The 15,595-nt window shown below is 36.9% G+C and overlaps 1 long non-coding RNA gene across 1 annotated transcript; it reads right to left on the bottom strand.

Annotated features, from left to right (window-relative positions):
- Positions 1 to 13,971: 13,971 nt before the first annotated feature.
- LOC113343849 lies at positions 13,972 to 14,938 on the bottom strand. The gene is made up of 2 exons (XR_003357441.1): positions 14,517 to 14,938; positions 13,972 to 14,378 (listed from the first exon to the last, which is right to left on the bottom strand). It is a non-coding gene; the product is annotated as an uncharacterized LOC113343849 (long non-coding RNA).
- Between the last annotated feature and the right edge of the window lie 657 nt (positions 14,939 to 15,595).

Genomic DNA, 15,595 nt, shown 5'->3' with positions numbered 1-15,595 from the left:
TAAGGGGTGACTTAGAATTACTTATAATGTCTTACCTAAAATAGAATCATGGTCCCCACAAAAAAATCATGCTCCCAAAAAAATGGTTCTTCTTTAGCTCCTGTCATTATTGTCAAAACTCAAAAGAACATCGAGCAAAGCTCAAAGTATACTAGTGTTGAAGTCCAATTCCCCGGCATGAACGAAAAAAAATCTAATTCACTCAATGTACAACAAGGGAAATTTGGCAACGTATCCCGCAAAACTTTTTCAAACTTTTGGCTTAATTTTGACTGTGAATCAGTTAGTCCCACATTTCAAAGGTAATTACAAGCGATGATTTGCATGTTCTTGATTGCAGACCAATAATTTATTCAAAATATTTCCTAAAGCGCCAATAATCAGAAAAAGGACAAATGATAAAATATTGGTAAATGTAATGACCGCTTAAAAAGAAGAGTGTGGTGGAAGAAAGGTCGTTGGCGGCTCAGTTTAATCCGCGTTGTGAAAGCAAGACTGCTAGAGGTTGCGGGTAAGCCACTGATGGTCCTAGTAAAGTCGACAATGCTACATTGTTACAGTAAAAAAATAGCTACATTTTTATCACTATAAATTGTCACCACTTTATATTCACTAAAAATCACTTTTCTTGTTTTTCTCTACTAAATGTCTTCTAATTTGTATTCTAGTGTTTAAATTTCTTTAAGTGAAGTGTCTCGAAAAGCTATTACACTTTTTTGTGATGCCAAACTGGAAGTTATTATGTTCTAAGATACGTCGTAATTTTAAAAAGATTGAAAATAATCAAAGGGAAGTGCAAGTTTTATAAGTTAATCTAAGAAAATGTTCTGCTAAAAGCCAAAGATTAGCTCCAGTTTTGAAAGTGAACAATCGAAGTTATAGAAACAAAGGAAAAAAGTTCACCGACACTTTGAATGGAAGATATGTCAAATGAAGATAACCAGGAGGCCGAGAAATATACTAGATTTTAGTTAAAGTCATTATTTAAGTTCTAATTATTGTCTAAATTTATATCTTGTATAGGAAGTGGCAATAATATTGATTAATGAAAAATTTTAGACCTTAATTAGAATTCCATTTTATATTAAGAGGTACTTATTATATTCAGACTTCCATATAAGATAACTTGATTTCATAACGACAACAATAACATCAAACTATATCAAATGGACCATCTTTAAGGATGTTGAAACAACCTTTGTAAAGAAAAAGTTTGTCATTAGTTTCGTGCCACACATCAGAGCTATTTGGATCACTCCATCTTCACTTTCCTAGAGTATGAAAAACATAGGCTCTTGAAATAGCTAAATCCTCTTCTTTAGTATATTTAGGGACATGAACTCTGGAAAATAGTTTTTTGAGATATTTTTTTACAGATTGAGAGATTATGAGTTTGAGAATGAAAGATTAAGATTGAAGTGCAATTATAAAGTGGTGCATAAGGTGTGAATTTGGAGTTGGGAAGAGTTGAATTTATAGGTTAAGAAATTAGAGTCATTGGATATGTATCCGTTGGTGGTCAAAGTAACCCGACGTGGCTTCACCTTGAACGCCCTACATGTATTACCAACGCCCTAACGTCTTTATTTTATCTTAGAAATACCACACTACTTCTGTTCTCAACTCAACCTACAAAAATCATTCTCAACTTACACCATCCATCATATTTTCTAAAAGAAACAAATATTATGTGTGTAAGCAAAAGAGGTTTGTCCATTATGTTTCATAGATGACACAGTCTGATGCAATGCCTTTGGATGTATTCAAACGTCCACAAGAAGGTTGTTCACGCATCATAATGGTCATTGACTCACAACCAAAAAAGCACAAGTATTTACAATGTCAATATCCTAACTTTCCAGAGGAACTACATATGTTAAATGATGCTATGAAGGTTAAAGAAGAATAACAAAAGTTCGTAAAACTGCACAACAACTTCAAACTTAAAGCCAAATTCAAGAAAGAGTTATTACAAAAGCATTATGGAAAGGGAGGTCACGAGTTCAAACATTTTCCACAGAGAATTAATAGATGTTCAAATCCCGGTTACATGACTTTTATGCATTTTAACATTCTACAGAAGAAGTCACATATGAAAAGCTAGCACTTCTACAAATGTCTTAGGTGTTGGTGGAGCGGACTGATTAAAATGTAGGAACTAATCAATTTACTATCGTTTTATGTTCTATTTTGGTGTTATGTTTTATGTTGTATTATGTTTTGAATTGTGTCATATTGTGTTATATTTATTTAATCAGTGAACTTTTCTTTACATTTGCACCATCAATATCATAAGTAATTTGAAGCTTTTTTTATAATAAATACGTACTACATTAGATTAAAGCAACTACTACATGGCTGTCAATTAATGTCTTATTCGATTACCGAGTGGTGGAGCATGAAGGAGGCAGAACAGACTGAACTTGTAGATCTTTCTAAGAATGTCCAAACAAGATTGGAAGGCGAAAGGTATACCGTGAGATACTTCCCGTATCCCTAGTGTTCTTGGTTCCACCTCATGTGCAGCTTCACCGTTCAATCTATTTCGGTGATTGTTCACTAGTAGACCTAGGAATTGCATGATTTGTTGACTAATTATTTGAAAACGATGCGACAATCCTTCAACCACCACTACACCAAATTTCTCGATTCGTAACAGAACCGAGCCGTTACTAAAACGGGTTGTAACGGCTCTTGCCTGTTACAAAAAGGGGTGTTGCAGTTTTTTTGTAACGGCAATGGGGCCGTTACCAATTGTGGGTTATAACGGCGTCAGTAACAGCTGAGGGCCATTACGAAATGACACGTGGTAGCGGCTAAGAGCCTTTACTAATTTTTTGTAACAACGTCGTCGTAACAGGCCGGAGACGTTACTACGTGGCAGGTTAGTAACAGGCTCGAGCCGTTACTACGTGGCATTTTGTAACAGCTCGGAGTCGTTACGAACTTTTTGACCAATTTTGACCAGGTCAATGTTGACTGCAGTTCATTTTCTGCCGGAAATAAACCGGAATTCTAGATTCAATTCATCATCCACACTCAACAACATATCACATTCATTCAATTCAATCTATTCATATCACATTCATTCAATTCATATCAGATTCATATAACAAAAGAACTGAAATTTCTTTAAGTACGAAACCTTTTTTTTTTTGGTTAAGTATCAAATTTCTAAGGGATTACATGGAAGGTTCCAAATTTCTAACTGCCTACAAACTTGCAAAACTTGAATACATGGAACTTACAGATTTTGAAGCTGCTTTGTTCTCCACTCTTTCTAATGAAATAGAGCAACTAAGCTTTATATCCTTTGCAGGCTTGCTTTGTTGAAAGATTGGGTATCAGAAAACTCGATGTAGGCAATCCTGCAAAATACAACAGGCTGCATTATTATGACAAGTAAACTGGATGCGGCAAGCATAAATCTTTCAATGTACTCCCTCCGTTCTTAAATAATAGGCTGGTTTCTATAAATAAAAGTTTCAAAAAATAGGCTAGTTTCCTAATTGGGAAGTCAAATGTTACTTTAGTTTTGTGGGACCACTTTTCTCTTAACTTCTTTTGATGACAAGTGTCATGTGGACCACTTCACTTTACTTCTTTTACTGACAAGTGTCATGGGGACCATTTTCCTTCACTTCTTTTATTGACTAGTGTCATGAGGACCACTTTCAATGATTAGTTCTCTTAATTTTCTCTAAAAACAAAACCAGCCTATTAAAAAAGAACGGAGGAAGTAATAAATAACAAATAAGTATGCAACATTTCAACTGCATACAAACCTGAATGTTAGGATGAGTCATAATGAACTCCCCAAGCGATGGACCAAGAGTTAAAGTGTGAAATCATTGACACCAGAGTTCCAGTGCTCAACACAAGCTGCAAGATCATGCCTTCAACAGTTCAGACTCAAGTAAATAATTCTGGTAATCTCAATTAAGTATGTTGAACTTCTCTCAAGAGAAATATAGTGAAATGTACCGCAACCAAGCTAACTCATAGGAATTACCTTTTCTTGGGCTGAGGATATTAGATCACATGAAAGAGATATATGTTCAAAACTGCACACTCAAGGCATGAACGAGCGACAAAAGAAGCTTCAGATGGGACAAGTGTCACACCTACAAAAATAAAACCTTAGTCAGGATAAATGATACATCGTGGCGACTTAATGGAGAAACAAAATTGCAACTTCAGGTAGAAGAATAAGAGGATGCAACCTCATTTTATTCTATCACATCACTAAGAGCCCGTTAGGTTGGGAGAATTAGAATCCTAGAAATTCAATTATGGGGTAATCCAATTCCTGGAATTTGATTCCAATCCAAAAAATTCATGTTCGGTTGAGGTAATTCAATTACCTTTGTTACTACCCCGGAATCCAATTCCATTGCATCATTGGACCAATGCAATGGAAATCTATCATTTTGGAGGGAATTGGATTCCTAGGAATTGAAATTCCCAATTACATAGAGTTCATTTGCACCATTCGGTTCAAGGAATTGGGCGCATTCCCTAGGAATTGGATTCCTAGGATTCTAATTCTCCCAACCGAACGGGCTCTAAGATCAAAGGATAATACTCACTTGTGATTTCATCACATCTATGAAGAATATCACGTAATGCCTCAAGAAGATCAGGCATGCTAATGACCCTTGTCAACCCATCCAGAGATAAAGCTGCTTGAACCTGAGATAAAGGGCCAAATCTGAGAATCAGCAGTTTCAAATTTCAAAAATTTTGATTTGGCCAAACTGGATAGGGTAGCTTTACGGATCTCCCTTAGAAGTTTCATAATCAGAAGAAGAATAGTACAACGAGAACCAAATGACCAACGAGAACCTTAAGACTGTGAACATGACAAAGGTGTGCCCTTCTTACAGGAAAGGATAACATACTTGCAGAATCTCCCTTAAGAAGTCTTCAATTACAGAGAAAATTCATACCATTACTCATGCTTTTTTGTAAAGAAAGGAACCAAAAGATATAAATATTGGTATCTCATTGCTATTATCATAGATTCCATCCAAGTACAGGAATCATAGGATAGATAATAAGTAAATATGAAATAAAGACAGTTAAAAACTAGAAACAAGTAAAGAAGTACTTAAACAACAGCTAAGTATCGATACAACTTTGTTTCCTGCATTGAGGTTCCTCTTTCTTCTCACCTAAAGAACCTACGTGGTGTACATAGGAATTTGAAAGGAAAAGTGGGCGCATCACCCATGTTCCCGTTTTCCAATCAAATGGATAACAATTTTAGTTTTCATCTTGAGCAGAACCTCATCATATAGAAACTTCCACATGCCGACTAATATCACAATTCTCCATTTTGGCGGCACAAAATTAATAACTTTTGATATTCCATCTGCTACAACACAAACCGAAAGACTAAATTCCCAGTATCATTCGTCCCTGCATTCCACAATCAAAAAAACATAGGATTAGAGGCCTCTCGCATAGAAAAACAAATTTTCAAACCAATTGAGATATATATTTCAGATTATCTGTTTTTTTAAGATGTTATGTTATGCAACAACACATCTAGTTTAACTAAGGGATTAAATATTTACATAAGCTGTGGCTTATGCCTATCAAGAGATGAACACATTTGCAATAAAGGAAGCGGGTAAATATGAACCCATTCCACCTTAGCTTTGTCAGTCATTAGCAGAAAATGATCTAAAATCCAGCCAGAAATCAATCAAATATAAATCCCATTCTTCAAGAACTACAGATAAACTACAAAACAATAAATTTGAGACAGATAAACAAAAATTTACAGATAACCCATTCCACCTTAGTCTTCCAAGTCTCAACCTCCCAATCCCAGATGCTTCTTCCTGAAGAACTCAAAACCCAAATTAAATCAATATTTAAGCATTGGAAATTGATAATGGAAAGAAGGAGTAACACCTAGCGAGAAAACATTCACCCAGGAATCTACGAACAAACCCTATTTACAAGTGATACTCCCTCAAACTAAAAAACAAACCCTTAAATCTGATTAATAAACTGAAACCCTAAAATCGAAATAACTCAAATCCTAAAACATGTGACAAAAAACTTACACAGTTGAAATACAGATGGTGAAATCAAAACCCTAAACTCGATTTAACAGATAATGAAATCGAAATCATGAACTATGTGAATCTATAGGGAAGAATAAAAAAAGAGAAGAGAGGCGGAAGAGAAAATCTAACAGACAAAAAGTATAAACATATAACTTTTAAGCTGAGATTCAAGATCAGTTCATCAAAACTCCAACTCCGACGAACCCTAAAATGAAATCGAAAAAAAAATGTATTAGAAGAAACTAAGGTTTCATCGCCTGAGAGTTTAGAAAAGAGGCAGGAGCAGAAGAGAGAAAAAAGAAAAATGAAAGTGAACCCGATCTGTCTTCTATCTAGGGTTGCACAAGACCCGCCCATCATACCCAAACTCAACCGTACCCGCTAAGTCCGTGGGTTTTTAATTCGAACCCATCCGTTGTGAGTGCGGGGTTGGTTATGAAAATCAAAACCCGTTGTCTACGGGTGCGAGGTTGGTTTTAGCTAATACCCGCCCAAACTCGCCCGAAAAAACCCGCTAAATATACATCATTGACAAAACTAATCCTAACCGTCCGTTATCAAAACCCTAATGGTACTATTAGATTGTAGATAAGATAGATAACCCTCTTTTCTTAGTGGTACTAGTAGATTCAACCGTACACTAGTAGTTATGTTTATGGTTTGTTTTTTTAAGTTATCAAGAACTTAAGTAGTTTATTTAAACTTTAAAACATGTGTGAATGATTATTGAATATAAAGCGGATTTAAGCGGGTTTAAACCCAAACCCGCCCAACCCGTAGCGGGCGGGTAACAAAATCCGCCCGATGTTTGTGGGTGCGGGGTTGGTTATGAAAATAAAAACCCACAGTCTGTGGGTGCGAGGTTGGTTTTAGCTAATATCTTCCCAAATCCGCCCATGTGCAGCCCTACTGCTATCATATCCATTGATTTCACGCACACACATGGGGGGAAATATCCTCTGCTATAACTGATCATGGGTGGAAACATAATGCTACGCATGTGAATGGCACACACACATACTCAAGGTGTTACGACCCAAGTGTGACCAAGCGTGTGACTCGCACGCCTATCAAAATTTGTAAAGGCTTAGCACTGTTACGAATATAAGAAAAATTAGTAACGGCTCCTGACTGTTACGAATACTTTGTAACGACCATTTGTAACGGGAAAAAAGCCGTTAAAAATTCCTGTTACGAATCTGGGAATTTGGTGTAGTACACATAAACAGTTTTTGTGATTGTACGACGAACATTGTGAAAAAAATTCCCAGAAACACAATATTTAGACGACTTGATTACTATTGCTATTTTCTTGAGTATGAAAAACATAGGCTTAACAAACAACCAAATCCTCCTCTAGAGTGTATTTCGGACCATAAACTCTAGCAGACATTTTTAGATGATTTTGTAGTGAAATTTGAGAGGCGTAGAACGTGTGGATTTGGAGTTGAGATGAAATGAATTTATGAGGAGAAAGTTAGAGCCGTTGGATGATTAATATTTTAGCGATTCAAATATATCCGTTGACGGGAAAACTAGGACCGCGCGGATTGAGCTGTGACACGCGGATGAATTGAAGCTGCTGGCGATGAAAGACATGAGTTAAATGACTTTTGTTGTGGTATATCGTGCTCTCGGCTCTTGTTAGACCACGTGCGATCTGTTCACAATCCTGATGTAGAAAATTATGTGGACAATCTGAATTTAGTAGCGAAACTATCGGGAATTGTGTATTCTATACCAAAGCCACGCATAAAGTGAATATGTTTGCAAATTTACCGTTTCCAGGAATTTATTATCCTATGGGGTTACAAATTCTGGGATTCATATGGATCCCTTGTGTGTTTGGTAACTCAACTAAAATTCCTAGGATTTATAGAGTTTTTTTTTTAAGTCTTTGTAGGGTTTATTACTCGGAAATCTTTAAATTGCATATATACGGGATTTAGAGTTAAAAAAAAGTGGGTCCACAAATCTCTTGATAAGTTTCCCAACAAATCTTAGGAGGGAGGGGTCCGGACTCCATATAAAGGATTTGCTGGAAAACTGATTTCCATAAGAGCGACTGCAATGGTACGACTAAACTCAAAGATCAAAGACCAAAAAAAAAGACTAAATATGAGTTTAATCTGTACTGTGACGATATGGGGAGAAGACCAAATTTGGTCGCGCGTAAAATTAATCACCGCACGAAAACGGGCGTAAATTTGGTGTACGCTTGAATGGGGCGTAAAATTGGTTTACGCCCGAAATTTGAATGGGGCGGATGGTTTGGTGTCCGCCTGATGAGTAAGTGAACGGGCGGATGGTTGGGTGTCCGCCTGATGAATTTCATTTTGAATGGGGCGGATGGTTTGGTGTCCGCCTGACGAAATGTGAACGGACGGATGATTGGGTGTCCGCCTGATGAATTTCATTTTGAATGGGGCGGATGGTTTGGTGCCCGCCTGATGAGTAAGTGAACGGGCGGATGGTTGGGTGTCCGCCCAGCAACAAGCGTACTTTAAATTTACGCCCGACTATATTAGGATTTGGTATTTGGTCGCGACCAAATATGATCTGGGATTTGATCTTTGGCTGGGATTTAATCTTTACTCCGTCCCACTGCGTTACGATCTCATCCCAAATTTTTGGTTATACTCGCCCACCGTGGATGCTCTAAGAGCAACCACAGTCATGACTAAATTTGGGGACTATATCCAAATTTGGTCTCAAAATCATCCGTAATGGAACGGACTAAAGCTATATTTAGTCCAGATAATTAGGGTTTGAGACCAAATGTGGTCTCCAACCCAGACTAAAATCAGTTATAGTGGGACGGGGTTATTGTGAGCGTATGAATCTAGACGGTTGTATAGTGAGCGCTTTACACCGGGCGTATGTATAAAGAGCGTATGAATGAGGCGTATTTATAAACACCGCCGGACCAAACGGAGATAAAACATACGTCCCATAGCATGCGTAATTAGAATGTACGTCCCAACGGGGCGCAGTTATAAAAAAACGCCTGGTTTGGGCGCATGTATTGTGAGCGCCTGTGTGTAGGCGTATCTTTAGTGTACGCCTGGTTTGGGCGCATGTATTATGAGCGCCTGTGTGAGACGTAACTTTAATGTACGTCTGTGTGACCAACGGGGAATCCATGCATAATGAGAATCATGTTATACGAACCTCATGGTAAACCACACATAATGACAACAGTGAATCCACACATAATCAGAACTTCATGTTATGCTCAAAACCTCATTAGGAGTTAACATGCAATCCACCACCGACCAAGACAGAATCCAGACGCACTTTCCATAAACGCCCCACTCAGACGGACTTTCCGTAAACGCCCCACTCAGACGGACTTTCCGTAACGCCCCACTCTCCGCCCAAAACATACGGACTTTCTATGTCCCCAAACCAAACGCACTTTATATCTCCGTATGTGTGAGACGCAATTTTCATCTCCGTCCCAGTAGACGCACTTTCCATCGCCGTCCCATGTCCGGCGTGAATTATACCTACGCCCCAATCAAGCGCGCATTATACCTCCGTTTCACTCAGACGCATATTATAAAGACGCTCCATCAAGAAACGTGAGTATAAGTTCCGTCTTTCATCAAGCGTTCGTATAAGTTACGCTTCACCAAATTTTAGTCTCTCCCATTGTGCTTGAACACTGAGAATACCATTTTTTTTTGGCTTTTAGTCTGACTTTTGGTATTTGGTCTGTCTCATGACTGTGATTGCTCTAAGAAGCGTGATTCCAAAAATTCTGATAACCAAATGTACCAGGGGAAATATAATTCTACCTAATGTGCTGGACCGTAAATTCCACATTTTAAATTCTACCTAATCTCGGGGACCGCAATTGGACTGTTAACCTTGTTTACTTTTGTGTCTCGGTAAAACAAAGAAATCCAAAGTCCCACAGTTCCTTTCTGCCCCTTTCAAAATTCATCACATTCGGCAATCCACACTTTCTCAGTTCCTCTGTTCATATTTTCAGACTTTCTCTCGTTACTGTGGGTAGTGTACTCACTGCAAGATCGTACTCTCCATTTCTATCATTAATTCCGATATTACCACAAGCTGATACTGTTGGATCTTGATGATTTAGAGGTACCTATCTACTGCTCTCTTCCCTTGTTTTGTCTTTATTTCTATCTTTTTATTACCCTGCTAGCTGTAACTATTTTCGAGTAAATTCTAGGGATTTGAATAGATGATTCATCATAACAAGCAAAACCAATAAAACCCTAGAACTTAAATTGTTGCTAAAGTTCAAATGTTGTAGTGATTTTAGGGTTTAGGGTTTAGAACAGCAGTAGAGTTCAACTGAAATCTTTTGATTATGTTCTAGATAGATGGTTTTTTCATAATTTCAAAATCATAGTGACCCCCAAAATTCCATGTTCATCCTTTAATTTCATTTTTGTTCCTTTGACCTTAAATTGTTTGTTCAAATGTTCTAGTGATTTTGTGGTTTGGTTTAGAAAAGGGGATGTAGTTCAATTCGGAAAGCTTCTGATCATGTAATAGATAGAGGGTTTCATCATAAGTAACTCGAAAACATTTTGTGACCCCCAAATTTCATCTTCATCTTCATCCCTCATTATCATTTTTATTCATTTTGAACAGAATTATTTGTATACTCTTGCTATTGGTGGGATAAGATAATATGAGTGAGGTAGTAGGAGATAGGATTAGCAACTTGCCGGCCTCGCTTCTTCTTCATATCCTCTCTTTTGTGGATACTACTGATGCTGCTCGGACTGGTATCCTATCTAAACGATGGAAATATATTTGGAGGTCTATCCCTATTCTTCAATTTGGGTGCCAGAACTCTTCGCAGACTGATACATTTATGGATTTTGTCGATAGAACGCTGGAGCTTCACGATGATTCAAACATACAGGAGTTCTCTCTCGTCTCTAGTGTCCTCTTGAGTGATTCTAGGATTCAGAAATGGATTACCACTGTAATAAATCACAATGTTGAAGTACTCATTCTCGGGTTGAATCAAAGAGACCTTATTTTCATACTGCAGTCTTTCTATACTTCTGAGTCACTAATTACTTTGAAGCTACTTTCAAAACCTGGTATCTGTTTTCCTAAATACATATCTTTCCCAAGAATACAAACTCTTTTGTTATGTCAAATTTAGAGATGTGCTCTGGAATGACCAACTGTTTTCCAATTGCCCAGTCCTTCGACTTTTGTCAATGGAAAACTGCTGCTGGTCTGATATGAAGAGTTTCTGTATTTCAAATTCCGCACTGAAAGATTTGATTATTTTTAATTCGGAAGAAGAAGAAGATGAAGGTTTTCAAAACTGTTCTCTCAAAATTCATGCACCAAGTCTACAGTGTCTCACATACACTGGTAGGCTCGCAAAGGATTATGTACTGTCTTGCTTTCCAACACTAGTTTCAGCACACATTGACTTTTTCTTTGAAGAATATGTTGTGATCTAGGAGCAAGAGATAGATTATGGTACAGTTGTGAGTAAGTTTCTTCGAGCAATTGCTCATGTGAAAGTTTTAGCAATTTCTGATCGAACCTTACAGGTATTAGTTCTTTCTTGCTGCTGTATTTTTTAAGTATATGTTTGTGTTGTTCTATGCAAATTGGATCAAATAGTTCTATTGCACTAGTATTAGCAATATTTTTTAAGTATATTTTGTCATATTGCCTTTTCGTGAATAGGTTATCTCTGCTGCAGATGGTTTATTGGACAATTTACCTTCATTTGATAATTTGTTCTGGTTGAGCCTGGTTCAGAAAGTAATCGCTGATAAAGCACTAATTGCTCTACTTGAAGCATCACCTAATCTATTGGTTCTTGTATTTGAAGGGGCAAGTCACTAGTGCGCAAAACTTTCTGCCCTCATTTGATAAATTACAAAAACATGTTTTGTGTTTATACTTATGGTGTCTATGTTTTTCAATTTCAAATTCAGTTTGCTCAATTTTTCCCTGCCGAAGAAGAAGAAGACATTGATGGGGAAGACAACCACAACAACGAAGATGAAGGTGAAGACGACCACAACAATGAAGATGAAAGTGAAGACAACCACAACAATGAAGATGAAACTGATTTATCTGAGGGTGAAGATGATGACAATGAAGACGAATGTTGGGCGCTTGATATGGTGGCTACTAGATGTTCTTTTCTACAACGTCTCATGTTAGTTCTCTTTAAGAAATTTACTGGAAACGCAAGGGAGCTAAGGTGGTTGAAGCTAATTTTTAAGAATGCAAAAGATTTGAAAGTTGTTGATATTTCTAGTGATTCCGTTTCACATGGGAAAAGCAATAGCGTCATGGCGGATATTTTGAGTTTTCCAAGAGCTTCAGCCAGTGGTCTGCTCACACTCTCCTCTAAGCAGGGTTCGGAGGTGAAGGTCTTCAGTTGGTAAGCTGAAGTATTTGAACTTTTAGAGTGAAGGTCTTCAGTTGGTAAGCTGAAGTATTTGAACTTTTAGAGTCGGCTTTATTTTGATATATAATTGTGCAAGTTAGCTCTGAATCAAATAGGCCAGATAGTGGGTTATTTTGCATGTTTTGCTAGAGTTAGACCTTGGATTGATCTACATCAAAACTAGTGCTTGAACAATTTTGCCTTCGCCTTCGCCTTCGCCTATGCTAAAGCTATTTTTCAACTTGAATGGTTCATATTCTAACTTCATATTTATGTTTCTTCAGCATATTTAAGTATTTGTTGTTGATCTAGTATGTTTATGATCGAATATCCATCCCAATAAGCAGGGTTCGGAGTTGAAGGTCAGCAATTGTGAAAACAAAAAAGACTTGAAGATCCATATATAAAACAATAAGTCTCTGTCTGATATAGAAGAATTCAGTGACTGATGAGTATTTTGAGACATTACGAGCTGACGATTGAGGAATATAAAAAACCGCTTGGGCCTGTCAAGCCCACCAGTCTTTGGTATGGTGTTTTGGTGTACTGGAGTCTGTACTAGCCCTTAACCCGTGCCGTAACGGCACGGGTCATGATGTTGGTTCATTTTTAATATGGGAAACTTAGAGGGAGACCCGAAAAAAAAATATTCTCATTGTCAGGTCCACAATTAATTTTAGGTACCGTGACACCCATAATTATTGCCGTGACACCCATAATTATATGAAATTATTAAAAAATGTATGCATGACAGATTATGCATCAGTGGTATAATTAGTAACGCAACTTGGATATAACATATCTAAAAATCCGCGCATTGGAATTTTGCAAATTTTATGTTGTTGGAAATCTTTTTAAGAGAGCTATGCAACGAGTACAAACAAGAATATCAAATTTTTGTTTTTCACGAAAAAATCGGAGGTGTTCATCATTTTAGGCAAAATTTTCGAAAAATTGATACATAACCATTATGCAGCCACCAAAAAAGATGCATAGCACATTTTGCAGACGCATAACGAATTATGCAACCATTTTCTCCACTGCATAACGAATTATGCATTTGGATAACAAAGTTATGCATCTATAACAAGTTATGTAACCATTGTTTTGGTTGATTTCAGTGCGTACATAAAAAAAACAACTATAACAAGTAATGCATCAAAGATTGTGCAATATTTTTCTCGATGCACAATGCATTATGCAGTCATATTTTCGGATGCATAACAGGTTATGCATCCACTTTCTCGACTGTATAACATGTTATGCAGATATTATTATAGGTGCATAACGTGTTATGCAACCATTCTCTGTACTGCATAACAAGTTATAAAAAAAAAGATGCATAACTTGTCATCCACCTACAATAATAGCTGCATAACATGTTATGCAACCATTTTCGGAACTGCATAACAAGTTATGCAACAAATCTTTTTATATGCATAACACCTGCAACACAACCAACTCACACCAATATTTCTATTGAGACATAATATTTTTTATAAAAAAATTTTTAGGACTAACAAAATGCTGGAGATTACTACTCCGGCTCCATTGTTGACGATTCAGATGTTGATGCGTAGGCCTAATAACACTATTTCCAAAATTAGTTCTTTCTTTAGGTCCTTTTAGACTTACAGTTGCTTCATCATAAGCGATTGCCGCTTCTTCAGCTGTATTAAAAAGTACCCAACCATTTTCGTACTTTCTTCCACGGATCTCGTATTTCAGCAGAAAATCGTCCCCAGGGTCTTCTTATTACTCCTCCATAACGACCTTCTTTCACCTGCTGCTGATGTGTATGAAGGGGATGGTTATGATGATGAAGATCTTCATCAGCATCACTTGAAACTGCAAAATTGTTGTTTGATTTCGAAGACGAAGAGACCCTGTATGTACGTGGTAAGTGAAAGAAAAGAAAAAGAACAAATATGGAGGCAGTATCATCATTACTAAGGTCTGTATTTGGTGGTGCTAGTAGTGAATCAGCAGCACCAGCGGTAACTATAACATCAATATTCACTTACCCAATCAAATAATGTAAAGCCATTTTTGTTCTTCAAGCACCAATCTCTTCTTCTGGTAATTTACCCCAATCGATCATTACTTTCAATTTCTTATTTGAATTCAAAAACAACCTTCTTCCCCCTGTTTAATTTCAATTGAAATCGATTAACCAACCATCAGCAAACCATAATTGCTTCATTAACGATGAAAACAGAAATCAAAACGGACATGCTTACGAATTGAAACCTAAAATTGATGTCGATTTGATTAGCTTGCCTGAAATCGAACAAGTCAATCCAGATTTGGAAAAATATGAATAGATGATTTGATTATTTAGCTTGAAACAAACAATTCTTTCTAGATCTGAAAGAATATGACTTTCTCTCTTTCAGATGCTCTGAAATTAGAAAAAAAAAAACCAGTTTAGCCTTGAAGTGAACGAATACACAATTTCAGAAACTGTGGGTGTCGGAGGAATTTTTAACGAGATAATGGGTGCGCGCCTGAACTTTTCTGGGCGTGGGTTTCACAGTGGGAGAAATCTGAAAAATGGGTGTGACTGTAGTTTTCACTTTTAATATATCGTATAATTTGTGTCCAGAATACTTCTCAAATCCTTATGATTTAATATGGGTTTGTCATAAAAATAATCGGGATTTTCCTCTCTTTTTTTCTTGTTTTTTTCCTTTAATATTTTACCGCCGGAGATTTGCTCAAACGAAAGAAATATAATCTTAACTTCCAGACACTTTTTTATTTAGGTTCATTGCTTATAATGAGATAATGCTCTACATGAACATGGAAGTTTAAATATTTTTTGGAAATATGTCGTTAGCAGCGCTCATCTCAGTGAAATCAACTAATCAATATCGTCCATAAATGTCCCCCATGCTCTTATTTCACTCCAGCTGACTCATATATCATGGTCATGTTGTCGATCCACCAAATAGGCAGAGAATAATATTTTTTTGCATCGAACGGATGATACAAACTCTCCAATGTGACATGTTTTTCCTGTAATTTTTCAACACTCATTAGATGACAATGTTTAAAATGTGTACCAATTACCTTTTCGAAGGGATTGTATATATGCAAACCT

This window comes from Papaver somniferum, unplaced genomic scaffold, assembly GCF_003573695.1.
Source record: "Papaver somniferum cultivar HN1 unplaced genomic scaffold, ASM357369v1 unplaced-scaffold_7, whole genome shotgun sequence".
NCBI lineage: Eukaryota > Viridiplantae > Streptophyta > Magnoliopsida > Ranunculales > Papaveraceae > Papaver > Papaver somniferum.
The sequence above is the reverse complement of the archived record's forward strand: the minus strand, read 5'-3'. Positions and strand labels throughout refer to the sequence as shown.